Below are 13,884 nucleotides of genomic sequence, written 5' to 3'. Positions count from 1 at the left end.
CCCTCTTCTCAGCAGATGACCTTGCTCCCCAGTTCACAGAGAAAACAGAGGCCCTCAGGCAGGACCATGACCAACCCTGTAAACCAACCTGACCTCCCCCATCCTCTCCTTATTTCTCGTTTTAATGAGTATGTCGACCACAGATAATGGTTATGTAGCGCCTACCATGGAGTCTGTACCCGGTGCTCCTTTACTTAATCTTCCTAACACCCCTGTGATGTAGGCACTAGTCTCATCCCCATTTTAGAGATGAAGAAGCTGAGGTACAGAGAGGCTAACACACTTGCCCGGGGCCACTCACGTAGTCTGTGTCAGAGCCGGGATGTGACCACTATTTAGCCATTGTGCTAAGATGGAGATCAGCTACTTATCTCCAGCCAGTTCCTCAACAGTCTCGGGGTCCTATCCCATCCCACCTTCTGAGGGATTCACTCTAACAACCCTCCTTCCCTCCGCCCCACCCCCAGAACATCAGCCTCTCCCTTCTTATTGGCCCTTTCCCAGCAACAAGGAAATACACCCAAGTTCCCCACCCATCTACCCATCTTCAAAAAGTCCTGGGTCCCTCTTCTGTTTGTTACCTTCTGTCTTCTCCCTCTCCCCCTTGCTCTTCCTCCCACCTCTCCCTCTTTCCCACTCCCCCTTCATTCTTTCTCTCACTCTTTCCTATTCTTGAGTTCAAAACCAAGCTTCATGCAAAAGCCACCATCACACATGGGCTCCATTTCCTCAGCTTCCACTTACTCAGCCCATGGTGAGCTGGCTTCTGTCCCCATCACCCCATAGAAATGTCCCTCAGCTTGCCAGTGACCTCCATTGGGTCGCTTCAGTCATTGTCTTGGCACACAATTGACTTTAAAGAAATGTTTGTGTAAAATGTGTAAACAAACAAATGAATATCTAAAATCGTCTAAGAAAAACTCAGCTTATTTCTCCCCCACTCTGTTCCTCATCCCTCTAATAGCTTACCTCTGGAAATCCCCCAAATCAGCACCCCGCACACATCGCAGTTCCTCAGCCTAAGGTCCCAGGACACCTGTGTGGAAATCTCAAGCCCACCCCCTACCCCCACTCCACCTGCTAAGTAAGATTCTCCAGGTGGGGTCTGGTATCTGCAGTGTCAACAGCTACTGGAGTTGAAAGCCGGACACATGGCTTAGTGTTTGTGACTCAGGGTTCTCCTTATAAACAGATTTAAAACTATAAAAAGGGATTATGCCTTTGAAAACATTCACAGATACGAAGGAAAACTAAGTGTTCTCTTTGGCATTCAGTAATGCTTGTGGAATTTCACGGATCCTTGCTGTTTGCTTACAGCACTGACCCTTCCCACGAAGGCTGGATTAAAGGTTGCCATGGCGGAACAAGAGAAGGGGCAGTTGGGGCGCATACGTGCGCTCTGCTCAGCTTACATGGGAAGCTGACATCTTGTAGACTCATGATCTGTGTCCTCTGCTTCCACTTTTTGGGACAAGAAAATCTTATTTAGAAGGCAGAATTGCTTCTCAGACAAATGCAGATGAGGGAATACTTTCCCCCTTATGTGAAAATGCTCGGTGATTTTCATTCCATGTAATTAATAACTCTAATACTTCCTGCTTGTATGTTGGATTGCTGCTCACACACCACTTCCTGTACTTTATTTAGCATAGTTTACTCTAACAATTGAGAGCTGGGCAGGGCATTCTAGGCATCATTCCTCCCACAGATTCCTACTCTGTGCCCGACCTCAGTCTGGGTACCATGGGAACACAGAAGAGGGTCTGACTTGGAGGCCTCTCTCTTCCCATAGCTTGCAGGCGGATGGAAGAGATACGCCATAGGCACACTATCTAATACAACCTAGAAGGTACCAGTGGCCTTGAGACTCGATTGTAAATGCCCTGAAGGCAAGAACTTGCTCTTTTGTATCAAGCACAGGGTCTAGCAAGAGCCAACATTCACTTAACGTGGGTAAAGGAATAAGCATCAAGTGCTTTGGAAATTAGGAGTTGGGTTGGAATTGGAGGGTGGATCACTTCCTGCTTTGGGTGGGTCAGTGGATTGGGGCTTCCTGAACAAGGAGATGTTGGGACAAGCAGCTTCTACCCATCTGTAGAACTTCACAAGATGTCTTTGTTCAGACCTTCACAGATTAAGCGTAAATTTATGGAAAAGATGTTAGAATGTCAACCTGCATAGCTTACTGCTTGTATTTGGGTGAAAGATGTATTTTACCCAAGTGCCCACTTGCATTCGGTGTTGTCTAACTTAGACTTAGTTTCAAAGACTTTGCTCCTGTTTTATTTTAATGTTTGCTTGTTTTCGCTCTGTTTTCTCATAAGAAAAAAGCAATGCCATCTCATAAACAACCTGAAAAGTAGAGACAAGTTTGAAGAATTAGGGGGAAATCACCCATGATCCCATCACCTAAAGGCAACCATGGTTATTATTTTTGGCATATTTCTTTACTTCATTTATATATGAATGTGTTTTTTAACATTGATAAGCACTATTAAAAACACAAATTAGATTACTTTCCACTGTCAATAAAACTCTTCAACAGCTTTCTAAAACACTCTGGAATGAGACACTGTTGCTCATGCTATAACTTAAATTTTTGTCATGTTCCACATGCGGCTTATTCCAATTTTACATTAATATAAATAAAGCTGAAATGAAATCTTTATAAAGTGGGGCCCACGTTTTGGGTTACTTGCTTAGAATAGGCTCCTCAAAAGGAAATTACGGAATCCGTGGAAGCAAACATTTGAAGGATCCTAATTAGATACGTATTACCAGATTGCTGTCCACGCTCCTTTTCACCAGCTCTTCTAGTGACGGACTGCTGCAGAACAAACTCTCCCCAAAGTGAGCAGCTTGAAATTACAGGCTTTTCATTATCTCGCATAATTTTGTGGGTCAGGAATTCAGGCAGGACTCAGCCGGCTGGTTCTTTTGCCCTGAGCGGCACTGACTGGGGTTTCTTGAAGGGGTTCGGCTGGCAGCTGGTCTGGTCTGGAGGGTCCAGGATGGCTTATCCTCATGTCCCGCCCCCTGGCTCCATCAGATCCCTCCCCTCTCCAGGTGGTCTCGGGACCTCTTCACATGGTCTCTCCAGCAGGCTAATCAGACTTCTTACAAGGTGGTTCAGGGTACACAAGCGAGCCAGGGTTCCCAGAGGAAGGAAGTGGAAGCTGCCAGTCTTTGAACGCGCAATGTCACTTCCACCACATTTCTGTTGTCAAAGCAGTCACAGAGCCCACCCAGCCTCCAGGGAGGGGACCAAGGCATTATGTCCCAGCAGAAGGAATGTCAAACAGTAGCCATTTCTTTTTTTTTTTTTAATCTTTTTTTTTTTAAAGATTTTATTTATTTATTCGACAGAGATAGAGACAGCCAGTGAGAGAGGGAACACAAGCAGGGGGAGTGGGAGAGGAAGAAGCAGGCTCATAGCAGAGGAGCCTGATGTGGGGCTCGATCCCACAACACAGGGATCACGCCCTGAGCCGAAGGCAGACGCCTAACCACTGTGCCACCCAGGCGCCCCAACAGTAGCCATTTCTAATTTGCCATAAGAGCATCAAGTATTGTAAGAAATATTTATTTGCTTGCCAATACGAAAGAATGGTGTTGCTTTCCTTATAATTTATTCATTCCAGTCCTCAAATTTTTCATATAATTATTGTCCCTTGAATTTTCCCACCTGTGAATTGTTTGTTCCTGCTCTTGGGGCTCTGCTAGCTCTACCACTTACAGCCTCTGGGTGGTGGGTTGGCTAGGTAAGCTCTCCAAGCCTCTACTTCTTCGTCTGCAGACTGGGGGTGGTAATGTTATCCTCCTGAGCACCTGACAAACACTCAATACACAGTAGTGGCTATTGCTAATCGTATCATTTGTTCAGAGTCTTGTCATAACACTCAGGTGCCAGATTGAGGACGTGCAGATGGAAAGACGCGGGGTTGCTGGGGGCACCAAGTGACTTCAGACAGAGGCAAAGCCAGGCATCCTCTGCGTTCTGCACGATGCCAGTGTATAGCCCCAGTTCCCTGGCACCTCTGCCCAAGGGCAGGGAGCTGACGGCTTGTGAGTGGGCACAGTGCCATGCTACGAGACGGGAATGAGAACAGGCAGCCAGGGGAACATGTATGTGTCCTGCCGTGTTTGTTAAACAAACCATTCCCAGCGGGGGAGCACTAAAACAGCTGTCAATCCTGGTCTTACAAATCCTGCTAATAGGAGACGTGCAATCATCAATCCAGTTCTGGGAAGAATTACCTTTCAAACTTTTTTTTTTTTTTTTAAAGAAACAGTATAGTACACCCAGCAAATACAGAGAAGTTGATTTATGTCTCATCCATCAAACTGAAATAAATGTTATTCCATGGAAACGAGACCAGCACTTTGAGATTGAAGGTAGTAAATTCATTTGCTGAGCACTGACTGAGGGGTACTCACATTTGTCACTTCCCCCTCTTGTCTGAAGGTGACACTCAGCCCCCAGCCACCAGCGGCACCAGGTTTTCAGTGGCTTTTCCTCTCTGTTGGTGATGATGGGTTGTGTCCTGCCAGGCTCACACTCCCTTCCTGATCTGAGCCCAGTAGGGCCTGGCCACAGCTGGTAGCCTCTCGGGTGACATTCTGGACTGCGAGTAGGTCAAACCACGGCCTTGCCAGGCCTAGGCACATCAGGAAGTTTTAGGTGGGTGATGGGCCCAGATGGAAGACAGGCAGGTGTGGGGTGCAGCAGGGAGGGAGAGGTGGGTGATGACGACTCAGAAGGCAAGGGCTCCCCTATCACCTACCAATCATGTAGCGTAGGCTTCCTGAGTCTCAGTGTTCACATCTGTTAAATGGGGATGCAAATGCCTGCCTTGCCTACTTCCCAAGAATGTGAAACCACACAAAACAAAAACCTTACTACCACACAAGATGTAAGCCTAACTAAAGCAACCATTTACATTCTTTCTGTATTGTTCTTTAAAAGGACCTTCACATCTACTGTAGATTTCATTCTCTAACAGCTTTGGAAGGGTTTAATAAATATTGTTTTTCCATTTTGTAGAGTAGAAAACTAAGGTTGTGCTTGACTTGCCAGGTCATAGAGTAGAACCCAGGTCTCCCACCTTCCACGATTCCCACCGGACCACATGGTCTTCAGGTGGGACAAGTATACTGGATATGTTTCCAGGGCCCTGTTTTTATGCACCAGTGGGTCAGTTCCAGCCGGGCTGCAGTGAGCTGGGACTGGTTGCTTAACTGGAGAAGCTCATAGACTCCCATCCTTCATCTTTCTCAGTCCACGGAATGCTGGATGGGGAGGACTGGGTCATTCGGAGGGACTCTGTCTGGCAGCAGGACATAAATCTTGGAAAGGCAAATGCCCTGCTGCAAAGAGGCCAGCCTTGTCATTCAGGTAGAACTGGGTTTTCATCTCTCTACTTACTGGCTGAGTAAGTTACTCCATCTCTCTGTGTCTCGGTTGCCTCAAAAATGGGGGATGGTAAATCATGCTGTGTGTGGCTGGCAGGAGTTAAATAAATCATGTTCGGTGCACAAAGTGTCAGGCCTAGTGCCTGGCACCAAGTAGGGGGACATGTTTTCTTCCTTCTTTCCTTATCGTCTCTCTTATCTTTCACCTTTTTCTTCTTTCCCTAGGGGTCTTGGAAATATCTCAGAGATGAACCAGACATACTTGACCTTGGAGATTTCTTGGGCACGTCATGTTCTGCAGATATGCTAAGGTAATGCTAACGGGCACAGAGCTCGGAAGGAGCCAACCTAGTCTCTGAGGGTGGAGACAAAGCAAGGGGAGGTGGTCGTTTATATAGTGCAACCCATTGCATTCGAGCATTCCTTGGTACTTGGTACACAGCTCCTCACATGCTGGGGAGTAAAGTAACCGCAGAAACCCTGGAAGCTCCCCCCGAATTTTTCCAGGATAACCATGTAGGACCTGAGTACATCCCGAGGACTGGATTACAGATTCCAGTCTCCTTAGTAGAATGTCAGAGGAAACACAAATTATAATATCTAGAAACATTTCTGAAAACTCCTTTTCCTTCTTTCTTTTCTTCTCCAGTTCTTATGCAATTCCTGTAGGGACTCTCAAACTGGAGACATTTCACTCTCAAAATTCTGCTTCCAAGCAGCACAGAGGCTGCCCCTCCCCTGTGGCTTTTAAGTCCTTTCCTTCTCTTTATCCCCTTCCTCTCTTCCCCTCCAGCCCCATGTCCCTCTAGTCATTTTCCTAGGTCCATATCTCAAAAGCCTGGCAGCGTGTTGGGAAAGGAAGCTATCTCCTTCAAGGACAGAGGAAGAAGAGAGGATGAATCCGAGCGATGGGTGTGGGGGGCGCAGGGGACAGGGTGGGGGCATCATGCATGAGTACCTCATTCCCACTGCACATGCCTGTGGACCAGTGAAGGGCCCTAGCCGTGCTGGTGGGGAAAGCCATGATGACGGAGTGCAGACAAGACAAGGAGTGCGAGCTGATGTCCCCTGGTCTTTCCTAGTGTGACGCATATAGGAATGGCATGCAAGGGTCCTGCTGAATGGTTTCTATCTCCCTGCTTCTCCCCACTCCAATCTCGCCATCAGGATCCTCCCCTGCTACTGGCCTCTCGGTAGCATCCGTCCTGAACCCAGAGGCTCCCTGGCTCCGTTGGGTCTGTGCTGCTCCTTCTCATGCCCTCTGGGGTGTCACAAGCACCCCACCCCTGTCCCATGCTATTTCCTCTGAGTACAACACCATTCCCTCCCCTGTCTTCATCCAGCCATGGCTGACTTGGCTCAGCACCGGCTTCTCTGGAAAGACTTTTTGACCACCCTCTTCCACCCCAGCCCTGCGTGGTCTTGGGGGGAGAGAGCCCCTTCTTTGTAATGACTCTCATTCAGCAGATGCCTGTTGGCTGCCTCCTGTGTGTTGGCCACGTGTGGGCACCAGGGACACAAAGACAAACAAGACACGGTCTTGGTCTTAGGAAGCTTACAGTCCCCTTCCCAGGAACAGTGTAGTTGGGGACACAGGACAGTGCCTGGAGTTCTCTTCTCCAGGGCCATTACACTCCGTTGTCTTTGTCTACTTGCCTGTGCCCCCCACTGTGCACCCTGGAGTCCTGGGAAGAGTCCTAACCATGTTTGTATCTCCCCCGAGCAGAGGTTCTAGCACATACAGTCCTGTGTCCTCTGTGACCACACAAGCGAGTGGGTGGGTGAACGCAGGGACGCGCCATGACGGTTTGGTGCAGGTCTGTGAGGCGCCACAGCACGAGGTGCTACCTTCACACTGACTGTCGCAGTAAGAGGTTGCTGATGATCCCTTTGGGCAGATGTGTTGATGAAATGATTTGTAAGTTGGAGTTCCCTGAGCAAACACTGTGGCAGAAAAACAAAGGGCAGAGAAAGTTCTTCCTGAAGATCAGAGCATGTCCTCAGCTCTGTGAGGCAAACAGGTGGCGATTATGAATGAGAAGGTAGTCACGGAAGCCTCAGGGCTGAGCAGAGAGAGATCAGAGCAGACTTTCCTTCCTTGTCTTGAGTTTATTTCTAGAAAGCATCACTTTAAAAAACATCATTACAAGCTATATTCGTGGACGCCATGGCCACGATATTTGAGTAGCCTCAAATAGCACTAGCACCTCACTCCCTATTGTCTCCGGTTCTTAGGAGTGAAAGCATTTTCTCCAGAAAAATGAAGGCTAATGTTAGAAGTGCTTGGGGAATCACACCACTTAACTAATTTCTTAAGTGTTTCCAGCAACACAGCCTCAGTGGAAACTTTGGAGGGAAAGAGGGAGCCTTTCAAAGCCTTTATAAAAGGCAGCAGCACCCCCTCTGACACCGGGTGGAAGGGGGGACCACAAATAAAAGAGCGTCTCAAAACTCAAAAGGAGGAAAGGATCGCCGGAGGGCGTGAGGGGGGCAGAGAACACATGAAAAAAGACATTATTCCCACTTTGCTGATTATAGAGCTCCACCAAATCCTCCCACGCCAGAAAGAACAAAGTACTCATTTCTAGCAACCCCAGAACAGAAGAAGGGGATATTGGCAGAATCCCTTCATATTAAGGAGCAATTAAGGTATTAGGAGATTTCAGAGAAGTTCCAACAGAACAGAGCCGTTCGTACATTACAAACCACCTCTGAGTCCTTGACGAACTCCCGAGATACCGTGCTGCTCTGTTCCTTGTTATTTTTCTGGCTGTTACGTCCACCCATTCACTCAACAAATATTTGTCAGGTGACTTCAGTGCACAGGTCATGGAAAATGATTTTAAGGACGCGCCGACATCCTATGGAAAAAGGATTCGGATCTGGAGTTAGAAAAGCCTAGATTCAAGTCACCACTGCGCCACGCACGTGCTTTGTCACACGCCTTTCAAGCACCCGGTCTCAGGTTTCCCACCTGGAAAGTGATCTCTGATGATGCTTCACAGGGTAGGCAAAAGGGCTCCGTAAAAGATAAAGTCCTTCAAAGGTAACTTGTCATTCTTTTTGTAACGTTCCCGGACAGGACGCGGCAACACATTCCCTGGTTTGCCCGGAAAGGTCCCAGGTGACACTTGTTGGCCCTGCCCCACTGCCCTGTTCCAGGTGCCCCCCCTTTGGCAGACAAATGACAGGATCCCCTCCTGGGAGCATCACCTGTGCAGGAGCAAGCACGAGAAGAGCACCAGAGCTCCAAACTGATTGTTCCATCGCAGTGCGATTCCATCCCTTGCTGGCTGTTGGCAGAAGCTCCTTCCTGCCTGGCCATCCCTGCTCTCTGTGAAGGCGCAGCCAACTCAGGTGTGAACATCAGATGCGTTCACAGAAATCAGTACGCTGCTGCACATTTGCAACAGAGGGCTCTCAAAAAAAGAGAAAAATGTCGTTTATGGCACACCCGTCATGAATGCAAACTCCGGGTGTGAGGAACTGGTTTCCTGCATACAGGCCTTCTTTAGTTCGTAAACTGAAATATGGTATTTCAAGGCCACAGTGCTGCTGACCTCTACAATAAGCACAAAGCACCAGCTGAGGCTGGCAACAGCGAAAACCCAGGAGATCTTGGCCTTCCCACGTGGAATTAGACTGCAGAGTGGTGGCCGAGTGGGAGACCCTCCCGAGGGTTGGACCTTAGACTTCAACTCTCAATGCTCACGTCCTTGGCCATGTTCCTCAGTTTCACCCTGCTGCTGTTTCCTGACTCGGGGGGCAGGTATGACTGCAGCACCTACCTCCGTATGCCGTCTGGAGGAGGCAAGCTGGAGCAGGCAGAATGGTTAACACAGCCCCTGCCGCAGGGCACCTTGTCCATCAGCTGCTGGAGGGCTTCTCCTCAATTCTGCTGCTCCCCACAGACAGCTCTGCAGGGGTCAACAAGCATCTTCATGATCAACAAGTACATGGCAGGAGTAAGGGGCCAGCCCCTGCTCATACCTTCTCTCCCTTGGTCTTGTTTCCAGATCCTCTTGAGAATTGTCCAGAACACAGACTCTCAAATGTGGTCAGTGAGTTTGCATCCTGCCTGTGTGAGTTAGCCATTGCCACAATAACGCGGTGCCACAAACCACACTAAACCTCAGTGGCTTAAGACAGCAATGATTTATTCTCTCCAACGTGAAGGTCAGCTGGCGTCAACAAGTCCAGGCTGGGGCTCTGCTTCAGACAGCTCTGGTTGGGGGGATTCTGGAGGTAGTTTTGTGAGGACTCATCTCTCATCCTCCTCCTGCAACCAGGGGCCTGCCCAGAGGATGCCCTTCTCCTGGCAAGGGCAGGGGCCCCAGAGAGCCATGGGGAGCCCTCCGGGTCTCTCAATGTCTAGGCTCAAAACCCAGTCACTGCCACTTCTGCCCACGTATCCCCACCCAAAGCAAGTCACATGGCCAAGCCCAAAGTCAGTGCTCCCCCAGAAAGGCCATGGCAAGATGTGATGGGAGAGATGATAAAGAACTGGGGCAAATTCACAACATCTCCTCTTTTGCAGAAAAGGATGGAACAAACAAATTCTGAGTACCTCTTTTGGACTAGGACATGTCAGCTTCAAGAAACCCTCTGAACCCATTTTGCAGATGAAGAGACTGAGGGCTAAGATTGAACCATCAGCTTTTGCTGTATAACAAAGCACTCCCAAATAGCATTTGTATCTGAACACCACCATTTATGTAGGTCACAACGCTGCCTGTCAGCAAATTGGGCTGGGCTAGTCGGACTCGCTCAGCTGAACTCAGCTGAGACCACTACGCATCGGTGGTCAGCTGGCAGGTCGGCTGGCGCTCGCAGGGTTTGAAATGGCTTCACCCACCTGTGTGGTGGTTGGCTGGCCATCAGCTGGGTGACAGGGATCCCGGGGCCGTGTGTCTGTCCTCACCCAGCAGCCTAGCCTAGGTTTGTTTATATCTGGATATCCTGCATCCAAGGGCAGCAGGAGAGAAGGCCCCAATGTGCAGGCACGTTTTCTGCCTTTGCTGCCTTGTTTGCTAATGTCCCAGGAGCCAAAGAAAGACAGAAGGCCAACCCAGAGCCAGCGAGGGAGGGGATGATCCAAAGGGGTAGAGAGAGCAAGTAAAATCAATGAAGGCCGTTCTGGCCATCTACCACAAGTACCTGGCTCGGGGCACACACTGACCACATGCAGACTTCCTTTTTGGAGACTTTGGGCTGACAGGCATGTGGTAAGCATAGCCTGCAAGTCATCTGTATCCCTGATGTGTTCCAGACACGCAGATCACTTCCCACAATGGCCATGTAAACTTCCTGTCCTCACTGGACTTTCTACTCATACCCATCTCAAAGCCTCATGTCTCAGGCAGTAAATAAAAATTAACAAATAAATGTATTTCATGACCTTTGGAAATCTTAGGGACCTTTGGGATCACCATTGAGGTGTATCTCTTAGTAGCAAAATTTACCTTCAGAAAAAGAAATCTTGCCTATGTGATTCTGGAGATTAGTTCCCCAAAAGCATTGTTATAAACGGTAGTGGGGGATTCTGTGGGTCTCTGCCCTCATGCCCACAACAGGACCCCCACCTGTCGGGCTATTTGCTGGGCCTGGTTTCTGAAGAAGTGCCTGGGTTTGCTAAGCGTGCCTAGGTCTTAGCATCTGAGCTTTTACTATGCAAATAGGCTCAAATGCTTCACCCATTTCGCATCATTTATCTGGAAAAGGGCAAAATCATTTTCCAAATTGGAGCAGACACGGAGGGGGGAAATGTGTTCGGTGTTATTGCAATTAGTCACGCTTTGGAATATCCTGAGGAAAGTCTACTCTTGAGTTATTATTGACATAGTGAAGTGGAGGAGGTTAAAAAGAAGTCTGCAGGCACCATTAATTAACCTCTCCATTATTTTTATTTCCCCGTGCATTTTTCTGACGGATAGGAGACCCCGGGGTCAAACCCTGCTAGAGCCGAGGGCATCCCGGCACTCACAAAGCCCACGCCTCCTGCTTTCCAGAGCCAGGAGGAATGGCTGGCAAATTCCACAATTGCAGCAGGCTCTCGGGTGGGCGCAGATCCTGGTCCCACATTGTTTGTGGCATGGTCCTCCTCCTCCCTGTTCTACCAGTCCTCCAGAGGTTGCTCACATGCTACTTCTCCAGAAAGCCTTCCTCAGATGGACTTCTCCTTCTGTAACTCTCAGCCCTGTCTTGGTGCCTCCCTTTCAGAGTCTGCTCTGGGGAATCTGAATTGAGACACTCCATGGCACCCTGTGTCTTATTTTGTTTGCTAACTGGGTGCTTTGGAGCTGAACTTACCATGATAGTTATTTTTTTAAAACCATGATGGCTAAAACTGAAGTTACAGATTTTAAGTTGCTCGCAGTTTCCTCCTTAGCTAGAGATGGAGGCAAACCTTGTCCCTGGGACGACTGCATGTCTGTTCATTCGGGATTGGGAAGAACATTTCAATGTTCTTGTAGTCATGCAGAGTAGAGCCCCAAACCTGTTCTGGGATGGAGAGGTTGAGGCCACAACACAATCAAACACTGTGTGCTGATGTTCAAGGCTGTCTCTCCAAGGCAAGGGGTTCTGTCTTGTCCAGGAAACCAGACAGGGAGGAGGGGTTTCTTTCCCCCTCTGGGCTGAGAGGAAGCATGGCTTTGAATTGGCTCTGGCTAGAGGGATGTGATGAAAGCTGTCCCCTGACTCCTGGGAGGAGTTGGCTGGTCCTGTCGAGGTGGCCATCTGGGATGGACATCTAGGAAGAGAGAGAGCCAGAAGGGGACCCTTTGAAGGTCATGGGCAGTGGACTCTAGGAGATGTGTATTCTGGAATCTGTTTTAAAAGTTTCCTCATTTGGGGGAGCCTGGATGGCTCAGTCAGGTGGGTGTCCGACTCTTGGTTTTGGCTCAGGTCATGATCTCAGGGTTGTAGGATCAAGCCTGTGTCATCGGGCTCCCTGCCCAGCATGGAGTCTGCTTGAGATTCCTTCCCCTTTCTTCTCCCTCCCCATCTCGTCCCACCTTGCACATGAGCTCACATGCTCTCTTTCGCTCAAAATCAATCAATCAATCAATCAATCAAACAAAAAAGTGTCCTCATTTCCACTGCAGCCCCTGATGTTATCCCGAAGCCTCCATGGCCACATAGATATAAAGGAAGGGCCTGTGTCCACACTTGGCATGTAGCAGATGAGTTCCAGCAGCCCAGACAACAAGAGTGACATAAGGGAGGGGGACTCGAGATGATAAACCACAATTCAGTCAGATTCGTGGGAAGAAAGCATTCTTGAGAGATCCAGAAACACTTGGAGTGGGGAAGGGGTTCTGAGGAAAACAGAGCTTGCTGGCTGAGTATTGAAGGGCAGAGGCTCTGGGGGAGCTGTGTCTATGGACTCTGGCTGATGGGCTGTCTCCCCACTCCCCTCTTGGGAGGAAGGAGTTAGTGGATTCCCTCAAGCCGAGAGCACACTGGTGTGCACCCAAGGGCCGGTGATTCCCGGCCCATAGTGTGTGGTAGGCAGAATTCTAAGAGGACTCCCACCCTCCTGTGACCCCTTCCCCTGTATGTGGTGAGCTGTCACTCCTGTAGTCACGGTACATGAGGTGGCAGAGGGATTTTGCAGCTGTAACTAATGTAACTAATCAGTTGACCATAAGATAGGGCTATGACCCAGGGAGGCCTAACATAATCGAGACTTTTCCTTGGCTGGAGGCAGAAAGAGAAATCAGAGAAATTTGCAGCAGAAAAAGGATTCAGTGCATCATTGTTGACTTTGAAGGTGGAGCAGACCATGTGCAAAGCCTGGAGAGTGGCCTATAGGAGCCGAGAGTGACTCTGGCCAATGGTCAACAAGGGCATGGGGACCTCAGTCCTACCACCACAGGAACTGAATGCTGCCAACAGCCTGAACGAGCAGACCCTTCCCCAGGGCCTCCAGAGAAGAGCCCAGCCAGTTGACTCCTTGATTTCAGTCTTGTGAGACCCTAAAGCAAGGCCAGCCAAGCCCGGTGGACTTCTACCGATGGAACTGTGGGAGAATGGCTGTTGTTTGAAGTCACTACGTTTGTGTTCCTTTGTTACAGAGCAATAGGAGACCGATACCATCTTCTTTGAAAGCTCTTTGCAGATTTTGAAGGACTATGAACTGTGGATCAATTCCTTCTTGTTCTTCTTATCAGCTGCACAACCCCTGAGCCTCAGTTTCCTGATCTATAACACAATGGATATAACGCCTAAGTTTCGGGGCCGTCTCATTCACTGGAGTCTGGGTAGGTGGCTGCTCTTGGGAGACTCCTCAGTCATTCTGCACCTCAGCTGTCTCCTTGTAAAAAGGGCCTCATTAATACTTATCTTATCGTTGTTCTAAAGACTGTATCAGACCAGACAGTGGATGCAGGGCATGACATCAACGTCTCCTGTTTACACCATCAGCCTGAGCACGAAGCACACACATCACACACCCAAGAACAGGCCATG

The 13,884-nt window shown here is 49.0% G+C and overlaps 1 long non-coding RNA gene across 1 annotated transcript in view; it reads left to right on the top strand.

Moving 5' to 3' along the window:
• Window positions 1-13,884, top strand: part of LOC125282782 (uncharacterized) — an 88,691-nt gene that overhangs the window by 41,997 nt on the left and 32,810 nt on the right. Inside the window, exon 2 of the long non-coding RNA XR_007190057.2 lies at window positions 5,638-5,723. This is a non-coding gene — a long non-coding RNA (uncharacterized LOC125282782). The remainder of the gene's footprint in view (window positions 1-5,637; window positions 5,724-13,884) is intronic.

The sequence above is a fragment of the Ursus arctos genome, unplaced genomic scaffold (assembly GCF_023065955.2).
Source record: "Ursus arctos isolate Adak ecotype North America unplaced genomic scaffold, UrsArc2.0 scaffold_7, whole genome shotgun sequence".
NCBI lineage: Eukaryota > Metazoa > Chordata > Mammalia > Carnivora > Ursidae > Ursus > Ursus arctos.
Note: the sequence above shows the minus strand (reverse complement) of the source record. Positions and strands in the feature narration are given on the sequence as shown.